This window comes from Triturus cristatus, chromosome 1_2, assembly GCF_964204655.1.
Source record: "Triturus cristatus chromosome 1_2, aTriCri1.1, whole genome shotgun sequence".
In the NCBI taxonomy this organism is placed as follows: Eukaryota; Metazoa; Chordata; class Amphibia; order Caudata; family Salamandridae; genus Triturus; species Triturus cristatus.
Window position 1 is genome coordinate 160,502,291 of NC_140580.1, and position 15,454 is coordinate 160,517,744.

Below are 15,454 nucleotides of genomic sequence, written 5' to 3' on the forward strand. Positions count from 1 at the left end.
GGCTCAAAGGCCATGTTGGTGCTGTTAGATTTATCTGCAGCATTCAACACGGTGTCTCACCCAATCCTATTAGAGCGACTAAAGGACATAGGCATCCAGGGAACAGCTATGAACTGGTTATCATCCTTCTTATGTGACCATAATCAACAGGTCCTGACTCACCCCTTCACCTCACCCGCCAAACCTCTTAAATGGGGAGTTCCTCAGGGCTCAGCCCTGAACCCGCTCCTCTTTAATGTCTATTTAACGCACTTGGCGGAACTTATCTCCAAAACGGGGATTAAAGTAACATCATACACGGATGACACTCAGTTACTGTTCACCTTTAGAGACGTGTCAGTCTCCACCTTTGATCCTCTAAAAGAATGCCTCAAAAACATTGCCGACTGGATGACCTGCAATTTTTTAAAATTTAACGCGGACAAGACCGAGGTCTTGTTTCTTAATCAACCCTCTTCTCTCCCGTCTCATGTATGGTGGCCTTCGGAACTGGGCAATGCTCCCACTCCAAAGGACTCGGTCAAAAATGTAGGTGTGAGATGGGACAAAGATTTGTCCCTCTCGACTCATGTCCAAACTGTCTCGGCGGTTTGCTTTGGCAAAATTAAAACTATTAGGAAATGTATTAATTTCCTGCCTGTTGCAACCCGCAAAACCGTGGTCAATGCTCTGATCACCTCTCACCTTGATTACGCAAATGCCCTGTATATGGGCCTTCCGCTTGGCTTGATCCACAGACTTCAGATTGTTCAAAATGCCGCTGCCCGTCTGGTCTGTGGCGTCCGGCTTTGACGCCACATTTCCCCTTACCTTTGCCAACTACATTGGCTGCCAATAGCCAAACGGATTGAATTTCGTGCAGTTAAAGGAAGAGGTCCGATCTATTTGAGGAGGAGACTCCGACTTTATCAACAAACCAGATCTTTAACCCCTTCGCCGCGGCACGAATTCTGCCGCGGCGCTGGGGGGGTGCGGGGTGAGCGCGGCGCTGCCATGCTCATGACGGAACCACGCCGTCATGAGTCACGGGCGAGCTGTGCTCATGACGGCGTGGTTCCGTCATGACTCCGCCCACTTGCATTGATCGCCCGCACAGGCGGGGAATCAGTGGCGCGTGGGCGGAGCGGCCGCCAACGGCCGCAGCATGACGGAACCACTCCGTCATGAGCACACGGCACCCGTGGCTCATGACGGAGTGGTTCCGTCATGAGCAGGGAACGGGTTAAGGTCTAACAACAAATGTTTTCTTTTCATACCCCGTTTTGCAAAAGCTAGAATGGGAGGCAGAACATTCGAGGTGGGTACCACCAAATGCTGGAACAATCTACCCTTGCACCTTTGCACGATGCAGTCCGAACAAGAGTTCAGAAAGTCCCTGAAAACCAGGCTTTTTAGTCGGCATGACTAGTTCTGCACGGCCCCTTATCCTGCCTACTGTTTGTAATAGCGCCGGAACACCACATTTGGGGTAGCTGCGCGCTCTACAAATGCCCTTATTATTATTTTTATTAATATTATTATTATTATTATTATGTACAAGGCCGAGTTAAGCCACTTAATGTGTCTTAATGCTGCCTTGTACGTAAGACCCCTTTCACGCTATGGTTAGCATGAGAGGGGCGTGCAGTGGGTGTTGTGGTCGGCGTTCTACCGCAACACCCATTGTATTTGACGCTGCCCCATGTGTACAGGGGTGGCGTAAATAGGAGCCAGCTCCAAAATCATGACCAGGAAAACCCTGGTCTTAAGTTGAGAGACAAGGAGAAATGCATTCTTTCTCCTCGTTTTTCCTTTTTCCAGGTGTGCTGCCTTGTGCAGCACACATGGAGAAAGCAAAATGCCATGGTTTGTTTATGTACAGGAAGGTGTCCCTTTCTGAACATAAACAAACCTTTAAAAAAATTCAATTTTGTCACTTTCATGTGTGCTGCATGAAGCAGCACACATGAAAGTGACAGAATTTCATTTTAGGATTGTTTATGTGCAGGAAGGGACACCTTCCTACGCATACACAATCCTCCCCTGGACATCGACACCCTTGCACTCCGGTGCAAGAATGCCTGCGTTGGCACTAAGTTGCTAAATTTAGCGCCATCGCAGGGGGAAACGCATGGCTGCACCACATTCTTGTAGATATGGTGCAGCCTTGTGTTTCAGAAGTGGTGGGGCGTGTCATTAAGCCAAGGAGGCTAACGACACGCTCTGCTACTTCCTTGTACATATACCCCATAGTTTGACCTTCTTACACATCTATGGATCCACCTTAAAATACCTTTAGGTCATTGGCTTACTATTTTATTTCAAAATCAGATTACAAAACCTGATTTCCTTCGCACCTTTACCAAGGATCATAAATGCGTATCTTTTGTAAGTGCTAATCGTTCTGTGCAAATTAAATTTTATGCTTAATTAATTTAAAAGCCTTTTAACAGTAGTTCTGCAAATTTAGACCGCCAAGTTGGCTATGCTCAAATCACAAGAGTCTAGTTTCCTTTTTGCTTGAGTCTAACATTTTGCAAAATTTGAGTTCATGTCTGTATCCGTTGGCTTTAAACATACTGGCAGAGCTTGTCTGCAGATTCGTACTCCTCAAGTATTCAAATGTTTCTTTAGATATCCCCTTCTTTCTTTCATCAATGCTGGGCAAATGCAGACTAAGTGGAAGATGTTTTCTTCCCATTTTTTCATAGTTAACTGGGCACAGGATTTGAAGATCGCAACTATGGCATTGCATCAGTTGATCCCAGAAGGTAGCCAAATCTTTCTTTAATAAATGTGTTTTTTAGTTTTGTTGTGTGATAATCAAGTGGGGGAAAAAGAAGTTTAGGTCCATTCGGCTTCCTAAAGTTACTTATAAATCACAAGGGGGGAGAATGGACCACTTGTCCTGTGTTCCCATGGTCTTATTGGTTGTATCCTTCATAAAAAGACCCTCATAACATCTACACAGGTCGAGGGCGGTATATTTTCATTCTCCGCCGTTTGTGTACTGTCTCAGCAACATCATTGGGTCATTTTTTTGTAAAGATGCTGACCTCCACCCGGAGGAAGACCTACTGGTACTGACAGTAGTGGTCAGAGATATTGTGAGATGGTGCTCGTGGTAAAGTGAAGATATTAAAAAGTTAAAATCCCTGTGTCACTTTTAACCTCAATAATTTATTCTGGAGGCAGTGATTGGGAGTTTAAAAGGAGTGTTATGTGCGTATTGAATGAGTTACTGTTCACTCGCACTTCTTAGTGGGCGGATGAGTCACTGTTCATTCGCACCTATTAGTGGTCAACATGTTTCAGCCCTCTGTGCATTCTCGGGGCTTTCGTCAGGACCGGACTGGGTTGTGTAGGACCGACTCGGTTCTACGTACAGTGATGTAAATCACCACTGGGATATGTGGGTCAGATCAATTGTATCTGTACCTAAAGGAAAAGGAAAAAAGGGTGGTGCAAAAGGGTAAGGAAAACAATAACATTGTAAAGTTTTTCAGACATAAAATGTCGGGACAGTATTTACCAGGAGCATACGCAGTGGCAGTTCCATATACGCAACATTGTGCTTTAGTTTACACACTTTGTGTGGACATGGTGAGGACAAAAGGAATTGAGTTAAGGATACATATTTTTAAAAGTAACGTTGTATCGCCAGGAGTATCTGATATATTAGGTAGTTCAGTAAGACATCGTGTAGTGCGCGTCTTGCTTTTCACTCGTGTATTGCGTGAATCTAAGGTATGCTATTGTAGTCGTGCGCTATATTGTATTACTTGTCAAGTGATGCCTGATTTGCGGTATCGGTTTAATTTGCAATATTTTCGGTTACTCTACAGTCTCGTATCAACATTGGGATCCGACTTTAGCAGCATTCATTCATACGGGTAAATTTACCTTAGGAGCGTTTACTTGCCACGCTTCATGGAGTCACCGGCGGGCTTTACGGACGATTCTGTTGGGAAGGAAAAGTGCGGTCATACCTTACTTGAAGCTGGAGAAGTGATGGGGAAGTCTATTCGTTCCCTGATCTCACCAGTTATGATCACCGTGATGCGCTTGTGCTGCCTCTCGTTACGGTGCTCCGAGTGACGCGAGGGCCGCTCTCGGTACGTTTTCATTCCCGGTCACGGTCAGAAAGGGAGAAAAGACTGAGATGTTCGTTTTGGTTGGCAAAGGTTGGCATGTTTGCAGTTAGAGAAAAGACTTGAGTAGAAGGAGTACATTAATCCGACATACCACGTTATTAATAGTTCAATTGTCTAATAATTAACAATAAATGTGTGTTGGTGGTTATTATTCGCGAACGATTTTTGTTGATATCTCGCGGTTAGTTGTCAGCCTGATGATCCTTATTGGGTAATATTGATGGAGAGTATCTGCACTAGTGTGATAAGGATTTAACGTCGATCGCTTTACCCTATGTTCCTTTTAGGTGTACAGATGTATTATCTACAATTTGGACATATTGAAAGATAGTCTTCTGTAATGTTCTTACTCGTTTATTCTATGTCCTTATGGAGACAAAGGGTTGGTATTTTATGAGAGGGTATGCCATGGTATATTGTCGTTCATCCCCTCTGTGTCTGTGTGAAGGCGATGAACCCAACGTTGTTCTTTTTCGAAGAGAATCTTCTCAGCATTATATGACTTGGTTGGTAGTGTCTCGAGGACTACCCATTTGAGGTCGTCAGGATCATGGTTCTGTTCGATGTAATGTTTACTCATTTTGGTTGTGATTCGTTTGCAGGTGATGTTACTCCTGTGTTCACACATTCGAATCTTTACTTTGCGGCACGTCATCCCAATATATTTCAAACCACAGGGACACACAATCATGTAAATCACATGTGTAGTGTTACAGTTTGTGTGGTGGCGTAATGTCCACGTAAGATCAGGTGAAAGTTGTAATGTTTTTGTGGGTTTGGTAAGTTTACAGACTGAACAGGAGCCGCATGGGTAGTGTCCTACCACTGGGTTGAGGTTCCACAGAGTTGTTAGGGTTCCATCATTAGTAGTGGCTAGTAGTGGCTGTAGGTCTTGTGTGTACAAGGAAATCCTTGATGTTCCGTGTTCGTCTATTAGCAAAGCGTGGTCTGGGCCAGTCGAGGTTGTTCGACGTCAGGATTCTCCAGTTTTTATTAATTATTTTCTTCACAGCATTGGTAGATGTGCAATAAGTAGTGACACATGTCAGTAAGTCTGTGGGTTCGTCTCGTCTTGTTAGTTCCAGTAGACTTTCTCTGGGCTGATTCCTTGCTCTCTTCTGGCATTTTCTGATGATTTTAGTTGGGTAATTCCGAAGTTGGAGTTTCTGTTCTAGTGCTGCTGCTTGTATTTTATAGTCCGTCAGTTTGCTACAGTTCCGTTTTAATCTTAAAAACTGACTGTAGGGTAGGTTTTCCCTCAATGGTCGAGGGTGGAAGCTATTGTACGATAAGATACTGTTCCTCGCAGTCGGTTTGTAAAAAGTCTTTGTTTGCAGGGTGTTCTTTTCAGAGAATACTGTGACGTCAAGGAAATCTATCTTCTTATTGCTTGATGAGTGTGTGAACTTGAGACATTCATCCCTAGTGTTGATCCAGTTCATGAAATCAGCTAGTGTTTCTTGTGTGTCTTCCCAAATTAGTAAGACATCGTCAATGTACCTGCGCCAGAGTTTCATCTGATTGAAGTAGGGATTGACGGAGTTCTGTATCCATTGTTCTTCAAAGGCGCTGACGTATAGACCTGCTACAGTGGGCGCAAAGGTACTACCCATAGAAGTACCGTGTCGTTGGGCGTAGAGGGTCCCCTCATATTCAAAAAAGTTTTCGGTTAACGCCATCTTGCAGCATTCCAGGACGAAATGTCTGGGTGTTCTGTATTGCCAGTCTTGAGAGAAGAGAATATCCTCTAGAGTTTCTAGTGTTTTCTGCTGTGGTAGGCTTGTATAGAGACTTTCCACGTCAAGTCCTACCAGAAGCATTGTTTGATCATTGTATGTTTGATCTGCTAGTAAGTTCAGAAGATCTCTTGTGTCTTTTAGGTAAGTAGGTGTTCTCTGTACTATTGGTCTTAAAAATTGGTCCGCGAATTGTGATAATGGTTCAAGTATTGATCCAATCCCTGAGACTATGGGACGTCCTGGTGGTGGGGATTTGTTCTTGTGGATCTTTGGCAGTGAATAAAAGTAAGGGATTCTTGGTGATTTTGTTATAAGGAATTCAGCTTCATGTTTTGAAATCCACTGGTTAATCTCAGCCTCTGCCACCATAAGTTCAATAGTCCTCTGTAGTCTTTTGGTTGGGTCTGTTGTGAGTTTCTGATAGAATTTCGTGTCTGAAAGTAGTGATAGACATTGGTCATCGTATCCTTGTTTGCCCAGAAGAACAATTGCTCCCCCTTTGTCAGCTGGCTTGATCACCAGATCTGCATTCTGGCGGAGTTCTTTCATTGCTTTCTTTTCTTGTCGTGTAGTATTCATAAAAGGTCTTTTTGTTGGTTTTATATTGTCTACCTCTTTCATGATCGCTTGTTCAAATGTTAATATCTCCACGGGGACCATTTGAGAGGGTGGACAAAATGTAGACTTAGGTCTGAGATTGGTGTCGCTATCTTGAGTGTAGTTCTCTTTATCTTTAAAGAAAGCCTTGAGTTTCACCTTTCTGCAGAATTCCGAAAGTTCACACTTTAATTTGAAGATGTCAGTTGTCGGTGTAGGGACAAACCCGAGTCCTTTGTTTAGAATTTTCTCCTGATCTGCTGTGAGGGTGATATTGGTAAGATTCACTACCAATGATTCATTGAGCTGGTCCCTGGTTGTTCTTTTGTCATACTTCGTGTGTGTACTTGTCTTTCTGGTTCGTTCCATGTTACCCCTTTTCTCCTTCCTCTCCGAGTACTTTGGCCTCTCCCTAAAAAAGGAGGCTGTTGTATATTCATAGGTGGAGGGCCCATCATATTCGGGCCTTGGAAGTAGGGGTTGATCCACCCTTGATAGTTAGGTATGTAAGGTTGGAAAGGGGGTTGTGATTGGTCATAGTATCTTGGCATTTGCCATTTGTTGGTCCTCCTTCTTTGGGTACGTCTGTATTGTCCTCTCCCTCTTCTAGGATTGGTTCCTTCGTCACTACTCCATTCTGAGTTGTTACCAGAGCTTTCGCCTGTTGTGTCTTCATCCTCTTGATGATCTGGGATGACATAATCTGTTCTTGCATACGGATTCATTTTCTCCATTGAGAATTTCTTGAGATCTTTTCCCAATTTTTGAATTTTATTTTGGGTGATATATTCTTTTGTCTCGTTCATCTCTTTATTTATCTCTTCTAGGCGTTTCTTATATACAGAGATCTGGACTGTAGTTTTCAAGTTAGCTTCACTGACTTGGATCTTGATTGTTAGTTCTTCTACTAATCTTGTTGCAGTTTTGATTATAGGTACCAGGTAGTCTCTAGTGCACTTCCAAGATATGGAAGACCAATCTTTTCGGAAGGCAAGATCTTTGAGGAAAATCCGAGGGGAATTTTGTACCCATAAGCCTTTGGGGGCTGAGTTGGCTCGCAGATACTCTTTCATAATAATCCCATGTATGGCTGTTCTAACTTGGTCTTTCTTCATTTCTGTTAATTCGTCCCATTCGTTGTTGTGTGTCAGTGTGTTTGATAAATCCTTATCTTGTAGTAGTGAGGCTCCTGAGAGGATAGCGTTTACTTCTTCTTCTGTATAACTTAAACCTTGGTAGTCCGCCATGTTTTCTAGGTTCTTCTTCTTGGTAAGTGTGTCAGACCATTTGTTGACACTCTTATGGGGAGTAGATTTTCCCACAGCTGTGCGCTGCTTCAATGTGTGATAATCAAGTGGGGGAAAAAGAAGTTTAGGTCCATTCGGCTTCCTAAAGTTACTTATAAATCACAAGGGGGGAGAATGGACCACTTGTCCTGTGTTCCCATGGTCTTATTGGTTGTATCCTTCATAAAAAGACCCTCATAACATCTACACAGGTCGAGGGCGGTATATTTTCATTCTCCGCCGTTTGTGTACTGTCTCAGCAACATCATTGGGTCATTTTTTTGTAAAGATGCTGACCTCCACCCGGAGGAACACCTACTGGTACTGACAGTAGTGGTCAGAGATATTGTGAGATGGTGCTCGTGGTAAAGTGAAGATATTAAAAAGTTAAAATCCCTGTGTCACTTTTAACCTCAATAATTTATTCTGGAGGCAGTGATTGGGAGTTTAAAAGGAGTGTTATGTGCGTATTGAATGAGTTACTGTTCACTCGCACTTCTTAGTGGGCGGATGAGTCACTGTTCATTCGCACCTATTAGTGGTCAACATGTTTCAGCCCTCTGTGCATTCTCGGGGCTTTCGTCAGGACCGGACTGGGTTGTGTAGGACCGACTCGGTTCTACGTACAGTGATGTAAATCACCACTGGGATATGTGGGTCAGATCAATTGTATCTGTACCTAAAGGAAAAGGAAAAAAGGGTGGTGCAAAAGGGTAAGGAAAACAATAACATTGAAAAACTTTACAATGTTATTGTTTTCCTTACCCTTTTGCACCACCCTTTTTTCCTTTTCCTTTAGGTACAGATACAATTGATCTGACCCACATATCCCAGTGGTGATTTACATCACTGTACGTAGAACCGAGTCGGTCCTACACAACCCAGTCCGGTCCTGACGAAAGCCCCGAGAATGCACAGAGGGCTGAAACATGTTGACCACTAATAGGTGCGAATGAACAGTGACTCATCCGCCCACTAAGAAGTGCGAGTGAACAGTAACTCATTCAATACGCACATAACACTCCTTTTAAACTCCCAATCACTGCCTCCAGAATAAATTATTGAGGTTAAAAGTGACACAGGGATTTTAACTTTTTAATATCTTCACTTTACCACGAGCACCATCTCACAATATCTCTGACCACTACTGTCAGTACCAGTAGGTCTTCCTCCGGGTGGAGGTCAGCATCTTTACAAAAAAATGACCCAATGATGTTGCTGAGACAGTGCACAAACGGCGGAGAATGAAAATATACCGCCCTCGACCTGTGTAGATGTTATGAGGGTCTTTTTATGAAGGATACAACCAATAAGACCATGGGAACACAGGACAAGTGGTCCATTCTCCCCCCTTGTGATTTATAAGTAACTTTAGGAAGCCGAATGGACCTAAACTTCTTTTTCCCCCACTTGATTATCACACATTGAAGCAGCGCACAGCTGTGGGAAAATCTACTCCCCATAAGAGTGTCAACAAATGGTCTGACACACTTACCAAGAAGAAGAACCTAGAAAACATGGCGGACTACCAAGGTTTAAGTTATACAGAAGAAGAAGTAAACGCTATCCTCTCAGGAGCCTCACTACTACAAGATAAGGATTTATCAAACACACTGACACACAACAACGAATGGGACGAATTAACAGAAATGAAGAAAGACCAAGTTAGAACAGCCATACATGGGATTATTATGAAAGAGTATCTGCGAGCCAACTCAGCCCCCAAAGGCTTATGGGTACAAAATTCCCCTCGGATTTTCCTCAAAGATCTTGCCTTCCGAAAAGATTGGTCTTCCATATCTTGGAAGTGCACTAGAGACTACCTGGTACTTATAATCAAAACTGCAACAAGATTAGTAGAAGAACTAACAATCAAGATCCAAGTCAGTGAAGCTAACTTGAAAACTACAGTCCAGATCTCTGTATATAAGAAACGCCTAGAAGAGATAAATAAAGAGATGAACGAGACAAAAGAATATATCACCCAAAATAAAATTCAAAAATTGGGAAAAGATCTCAAGAAATTCTCAATGGAGAAAATGCATCCATATGCAAGAACAGATTATGTCATCCCAGATCATCAAGAGGATGAAGACACAACAGGCGAAAGCTCTGGTAACAACTCAGAATGGAGTAGTGACGAAGGAACCAATCCTAGAAGAGGGAGAGGACAATACAGACGTACCCAAAGAAGGAGGACCAACAATTGGCAAATGCCAAGATACTATGACCAATCACAACCCCCTTTCCAACCTTACATACCTAACTATCAAGGGTGGATCAACCCCTACTTCCAAGGCCCGAATATGATGGGCCCTCCACCTATGAATATACAACAGCCTCCTTTTTTAGGGAGAGGCCAAAGTACTCGGAGAGGAAGGAGAAAAGGGGTAACATGGAACGAACCAGAAAGACAAGTACACACACGAAGTATGACAAAAGAACAACCAGGGACCAGCTCAATGAATCATTGGTAGTGAATCTTACCAATATCACCCTCACAGCAGATCAGGAGAAAATTCTAAACAAAGGACTCGGGTTTGTCCCTACACCGACAACTGACATCTTCAAATTAAAGTGTGAACTTTCGGAATTCTGCAGAAAGGTGAAACTCAAGGCTTTCTTTAAAGATAAAGAGAACTACACTCAAGATAGCGACACCAATCTCAGACCTAAGTCTACATTTTGTCCACCCTCTCAAATGGTCCCCGTGGAAATACTAACATTTGAACAAGCGATCATGAAAGAGGTAGACAATATAAAACCAACAAAAAGACCTTTTATGAATACTACACGACAAGAAAAGAAAGCAATGAAAGAACTCCGCCAGAATGCAGATCTGGTGATCAAGCCAGCTGACAAAGGGGGAGCAATTGTTCTTCTGAGCAAACAAGGATACGATGACCAATGTCTATCACTACTTTCAGACACGAAATTCTATCAGAAACTCACAACAGACCCAACCAAAAGACTACAGAGGACTATTGAACTTATGGTGGCAGAGGCTGAGATTAACCAGTGGATTTCAAAACATGAAGTTGAATTCCTTATAACAAAATCACCAAGAATCCCTTACTTTTATTCACTGCCAAAGATCCACAAGAACAAATCCCCACCAACAGGACGTCCCATAGTCTCAGGGATTGGATCAATACTTGAACCATTATCACAATTCGCGGACCAATTTTTAAGACCAATAGTACAGAGAACACCTACTTACCTAAAAGACACAAGAGATCTTCTGAACTCACTAGCAGATCAAACATACAACGATCAAACAATGCTTCTGGTAGGACTTGACGTGGAAAGTCTCTATACAAGCCTACCACAGCAGAAAACACTAGAAACTCTAGAGGATATTCTCTTCTCTCAAGACTGGCAATACAGAACACCCAGACATTTCGTCCTGGAATGCTGCAAGATGGCGTTAACCGAAAACTTTTTTGAATATGAGGGGACCCTCTACGCCCAACGACACGGTACTTCTATGGGTAGTACCTTTGCGCCCAGTGTAGCAGGTCTATACGTCAGCGCCTTTGAAGAACAATGGATACAGAACTCCGTCAATCCCTACTTCAATCAGATGAAACTCTGGCGCAGGTACATTGACGATGTCTTACTAATTTGGGAAGACACACAAGAAACACTAGCTGATTTCATGAACTGGATCAACACTAGGGATGAATGTCTCAAGTTCACACACTCATCAAGCAATAAGAAGATAGATTTCCTTGACGTCACAGTATTCTCTGAAAAGAACACCCTGCAAACAAAGACTTTTTACAAACCGACTGCGAGGAACAGTATCTTATCGTACAATAGCTTCCACCCTCGACCATTGAGGGAAAACCTACCCTACAGTCAGTTTTTAAGATTAAAACGGAACTGTAGCAAACTGACAGACTATAAAATACAAGCAGCAGCACTAGAACAGAAACTCCAACTTCGGAATTACCCAACTAAAATCATCAGAAAATGCCAGAAGAGAGCAAGGAATCAGCCCAGAAAAAGTCTACTGGAACTAACAAGACGAGACGAACCCACAGACTTACTGACATGTGTCACTACTTATTGCACATCTACCAATGCTGTGAAGAAAATAATTAATAAAAACTGGAGAATCCTGACGTCGAACAACCTCGACTGGCCCAGACCACGCTTTGCTAATAGACGAACACGGAACATCAAGGATTTCCTTGTACACACAAGACCTACAGCCACTACTAATGATGGAACCCTAACAACTCTGTGGAACCTCAACCCAGTGGTAGGACACTACCCATGCGGCTCCTGTTCAGTCTGTAAACTTACCAAACCCACAAAAACATTACAACTTTCACCTGATCTTACGTGGACATTACGCCACCACACAAACTGTAACACTACACATGTGATTTACATGATTTTGTGTCCCTGTGGTTTGAAATATATTGGGATGACGTGCCGCAAAGTAAAGATTCGAATGTGTGAACACAGGAGTAACATCACCTGCAAACGAATCACAACCAAAATGAGTAAACATTACATCGAACAGAACCATGATCCTGACGACCTCAAATGGGTAGTCCTCGAGACACTACCAACCAAGTCATATAATGCTGAGAAGATTCTCTTCGAAAAAGAACAACGTTGGGTTCATCGCCTTCACACAGACACAGAGGGGATGAACGACAATATACCATGGCATACCCTCTCATAAAATACCAACCCTTTGTCTCCATAAGGACATAGAATAAACGAGTAAGAACATTACAGAAGACTATCTTTCAATATGTCCAAATTGTCGATAATACATCTGTACACCTAAAAGGAACATAGGGTAAAGCGATCGACGTTAAATCCTTATCACACTAGTGCAGATACTCTCCATCAATATTACCCAATAAGGATCATCAGGCTGACAACTAACCGCGAGATATCAACAAAAATCGTTCGCGAATAATAACCACCAACACACATTTATTGTTAATTATTAGACAATTGAACTATTAATAACGTGGTATGACTGATTAATGTACTCCTTCTACTCAAGTCTTTTCTCTAACTGCAAACATGCCAACCTTTGCCAAACAAAACGAACATCTCAGTCTTTTCTCCCTTTCTGACCGTGACCGGGAATGAAAACGTACCGAGAACGGCCCTCGCGTCACTCGGAGCACCGTAACGAGAGGCAGCACAAGCGCATCACGGTGATCATAACTGGTGAGATCAGGGAACGAATAGACTTCCCCATCACTTCTCCAGCTTCAAGTAAGGTATGACCGCACTTTTCCTTTCCAACAGAATCGTCCGTAAAGCCCGCCGGTGACTCCATGAAGCGTGGCAAGTAAACGCTCCTAAGGTAAATTTACCCGTATGAATGAATGCTGCTAAAGTCGGAGCCCAATGTTGATACGAGACTGTAGAGTAACCGAAAATATTGCAAATTAAACCGATACCGCAAATCAGGCATCACTTGACAAGTAATACAATATAGCGCACGACTACAATAGCATACCTTAGATTCACGCAATACACGAGTGAAAAGCAAGACGCGCACTACACGATCTCTTACTGAACTACCTAATATATCAGATACTCCTGGCGATACAACGTTACTTTTACAAATATGTATCCTTAACTCAATTCCTTTTGTCCTCACCATGTCCACACAAAGTGTGTAAACTAAAGCACAATGTTGCGTATATGGAACTGCCACTGCGTATGCTCCTGGTAAATACTGTCCCGACATTTTATGTCTGAAAAACTTTACAATGTTATTGTTTTCCTTACCCTTTTGCACCACCCTTTTTTCCTTTTCCTTTAGGTACAGATACAATTGATCTGACCCACATATCCCAGTGGTGATTTACATCACTGTACGTAGAACCGAGTCGGTCCTACACAACCCAGTCCGGTCCTGACGAAAGCCCCGAGAATGCACAGAGGGCTGAAACATGTTGACCACTAATAGGTGCGAATGAACAGTGACTCATCCGCCCACTAAGAAGTGCGAGTGAACAGTAACTCATTCAATACGCACATAACACTCCTTTTAAACTCCCAATCACTGCCTCCAGAATAAATTATTGAGGTTAAAAGTGACACAGGGATTTTAACTTTTTAATATCTTCACTTTACCACGAGCACCATCTCACAATATCTCTGACCACTACTGTCAGTACCAGTAGGTCTTCCTCCGGGTGGAGGTCAGCATCTTTATAAAAAAATGACCCAATGATGTTGCTGAGACAGTACACAAACGGCGGAGAATGAAAATATACCGCCCTCGACCTGTGTAGATGTTATGAGGGTCTTTTTATGAAGGATACAACCAATAAGACCATGGGAACACAGGACAAGTGGTCCATTCTCCCCTTTTAGTTTTGTTGACCAAAGTGTTTTTAGCTAATACTCCGATTTGGAATTTTATACTCGTTCAAAACGATCCATGCATGTGCTCTTTTCGAGAACAAATCTTTCTTTTTCAATAGTTAAGTTTGTTTTGTTATTCTGTTGATAACATTTTAGAAAGAGTCTGGTGTTATAGACATATCCCAAATTGCATGTACTGATTGCTCGTCTAAAGCAGTTTGTAAATATTTCCCAAATTGCTGAGTTTTGGTTTGTTTGTATTTCTTGCCAAAGTGATTGACATATTGGGTTGGAAGTATCTATTTTTATTCTTTTCCATATCTTTATTTATTGTCCCATCCTTTCAATGAGCTGAATGGATACACCAAATTCTTACCTGATTTGTGCAGGTGATGAATTACAGGGAAGTTGGAACAAAAGATTAAATGATTTAGTAATAGCATTATTTAAAGTAATGGAGTCCTTATCACAAAGTGCTTCACTACCGTAAGTGATGCTGGGCAACAGTTTTGCATTTATTAACTTTAGCAGTGGGAGATAACTAGGCCCTTCCAAGGACTTCTGCCACATATTAATTGCCATAAGTAAGGTGTTGCTTCTCCTTAACAGATCAGTTTTATGTTGCCGAAATGAGCCTTTATCGTCAAACAGAACTCCCGGATATTTGTAGGACTTTACTTGCACTAGTTGACAGTTTTGCATAAACCATTTATGTTAATTGTTTTTCTGTACCTTGGTATTGACTACCATTACTTTCGTTTAAGCTTTATTTATTACCATACCGTTTACCACGGAGTATTTTGATATTCCATTTATAAGTGGTTTTAGGCCTATCTTAGTTTGGCTTAATAAAATGACATCATCAGCATATAATAAATTTGATATATGTCTTTCGACTAATTTGAGTGGATGAGCGTTCTCTTTGTCCAAAGCTTCTGTTAGGTCCGATAAAAACAAATTAAATAAGTGTGGTGTGAGAACACACCCTTGTTTTAATCCCAGATATGTTTCAATTTTTCTTGATAAATGCAAGCCCTTGCCTAATCGAACTCTGATCCATGTGTCAGAATACAGTAATTGAATTGCTTTTAGGAGGCTAGCTGGAATACCTTGATTCCCCAATTTTCCCCAGAGGATTTGCCGGTGTATACAATCAAAGGAGGATTTAAAGTCCAGGAAGCATAAATATAACGGTTGTTTCCTCGATTTATATTTGTAAGTTAGTATTGAAAGTGCTAAAATGTTGGTTGCTGTGCCTTGGCCTTGCATAAAACCTGATTGACTTGGCGGAATTATCTGCTTCTCTGTTGCCCATTCTGATAGTTCTGTTAGGAGGATTCCTAGA